Raw genomic sequence first — 2,718 nt, forward strand, 5'->3', positions numbered from 1 at the left:
GTATGGAGCCCTAGAGAGAACGATGCCTGCTCTGACATAGGGAACAGTATGGAGCCCTAGAGAGAACAATGCCTGCTCTAACATAGGGAACAGTATGGAGCCCTAGAGAGAACAATGCCGACTCTGACATATTTATGTGTTTTAAAAAAGAGCAGTGTTTTCTACTGGATGGCGGCCGAGTGTGAGTCAGCTGACAGTGTTAAGGAGTGGGAGGAGGACGGAAGAGAACTGTCACTTCCTTTACAGAGCCAGCATCCGGTATCTAGTGTCCTCACTAGCTCAGCATCAGCTGGACTGTCCTTTCTAGTCATACTATTTCTATGGCAACATCTGCACCGCATATTCTGATGAATGCTATTTTTCAGAAATAAACTTATGTAGATTTTGTTTATTTGTTTATTCAACTTCTATTGTCGTCCAAGAGAGGCTGAGTGGCTGATTTTTTACATGACATCTGCATAGACTTTCCAAACTTATATAAGTTCCCACATTGGCATAAAACAGCTATGGGGCACATATGAATCAAATTTGTGCTGGCAACATCCCCATACTGAGGGTAAATAGTTACAGACCAAACTGTGTTTTCCCCTCTGCATACAGTATGTTTATAAGATTAATAATGTCTTATGTATTGCAGGAGTTATATAGTTATAGAGCTGTGAAAGTGGGGGAGACAGAAAGAAAAGGAAGTAGAAACAGAGGGAATGAAAGAGAAGGAGGGAGAGAGGGGGGAGCTAAAGTCAGAGGGTGGGTGTAGGGGAGCAGGGGAGGAGAGGAAGGAGGGAGAGAGGGGGAGCTAAAGTCAGAGGGTGGGTGTAGGGGAGCAGGGGAGGAGAGGAAGGAGGGGGAGAGGGGAGAGCTGTAGTCAGAGGGGGGGTGTAGGGGAGCAGGGGGGGAGGAAGGAGGGAGTTAAAAAAAGAGACAGAAGGAGTCACAGGGAGTCAGGTGTGGGAGGTGGGTGGAGGAGGAGTGAAGAGGCGGGGTAAGGGCAGAGCCTCAGAGGGAGCTCTCTTCTGACAGGAATGGGATTTGCCCAGGCACAGGCAGACACAGAGCCAAGCCCAGGCCCAGACTTGAGATGGCCTTGTTTCTCTCTCACAAATGCCTCATACACTTTTTTTTCTTTCTTCCTCCCTCCCTCTGTCCTTTCTCATCCCCCTTACAGAATCACTCCCTCTTTCAATCTGTCCTTCTATTTCTCCTCATCCACTTATTGAATATCATTGTCTCTCTCCACACTTTCTCCTCTCACTCCACTCTCTCTCTCTCCCCTAGAACAAACAAACGGTTACATATGTAGAATCTTAATTCGACCAGATTCTCACTGCAGAAAAATATTCCTGCAGCAACAGGAAATGTGAATTATTGTGTGGATTGTAATTCATGGACTTTGTGTAGGGGTTGATACATTTTTAGTTTGAGCAAATCAAGTCTGACATTTTAGAGTGGAAATTACACACTTTAAAAGCCTTTTTAGCCTTGAATACATTACAAGTTTGGTTCAACAACAGGGTGATCAAATTAAGATCCTACACCTGTACATATTCACGTGCCTTCCTTATATTTACATATTGCATTGCTGCAGCGTTATAATAGTTCTATAATATTGTGGGTCTGTATACCAGAGAATCCAGGGAGGGTGTTGGCCACGTAAGTAAATAATAATACAAACCAGCTGTGGTCCCAGTTAAACTGCTGCTGTCAGGCTAGCATATGACTGTACCCTACCGCAGAGCTTTCTGACAGCGTTAGAGCTTCTGCAAGCTCTACGCAGTCTCATATGGTAATTAACGTTACTGACCAGAACTCATATAGTAGAGCTCTCATTTGGTAACTAATGTTACTGACCAGAGCTCAAATAGTAGAGCTCTCATTTGGTAACTAATGTTACTGACCAGAGCTCATATAGTAGAGCTCTCATTTGGTAACTAATGTTACTGACCAGAGCTCATATAGTAGAGCTCTCATTTGGTAATTAATGTAACTGACCAGAGCTCAAATAGTAGAGCTCTCATTTGGTAACTAATGTTACTGACCAGAGCTCATATAGTAGAGCTCTCATTTGGTAATTAATGTTACTGACCAGAGCTCATATAGTAGAGCTCTTAGACATCGTTAAAGCTCCTGCATGCTCTAAATGTAGAGCTCTCATTTGGTAACTAAATGTTAATGTTACTGCTAGAGATCATATATTAGAGCTCTCAGTCAGCTTTAGAGTGTTTGCAAGCGCTACAGTAGAGTATGCATAGTATAGTTTTGTAAAAAAAGAAGTTACTCATCAGAGCTCATGGAGGCTCATATAATAGAGCTCTTAGGCAGTTTTAGCTCCTGCAAACTCTAGATGCAGAGCTCTCATTTGGGAGCTAAATGTTAAGTATGACCTAGGGATTATAACCTAGAAAGGACTGAATGCAACTAACGTTGTCTCATGCTCAGAGCTCATATAGTAGAGCTCTCATACCGTTTTAGAGCTCTTGCGAGCTCTAGATGCAGAGCGCTCATTTGGGAGCTTAATGTTCAGTATGACCTATATTACCTAGTCATTGCTGTTATTACTGTTATTGTCAACCAACAAACTATAGAAAACTTCATCAAATGAACTCCTCTCCATTGTTTTGTTAATTTCTGTTTTTGTTATAACTTTGGCTTTCCTCCTGTCTTCTGTGTTAATACTCAGACTTTCCCCCATCAAATTGTCTGGTCTGTCTATTGTTTTTA

This window comes from Oncorhynchus gorbuscha, linkage group LG16, assembly GCF_021184085.1.
Source record: "Oncorhynchus gorbuscha isolate QuinsamMale2020 ecotype Even-year linkage group LG16, OgorEven_v1.0, whole genome shotgun sequence".
Taxonomy (NCBI): Eukaryota; Metazoa; Chordata; class Actinopteri; order Salmoniformes; family Salmonidae; genus Oncorhynchus; species Oncorhynchus gorbuscha.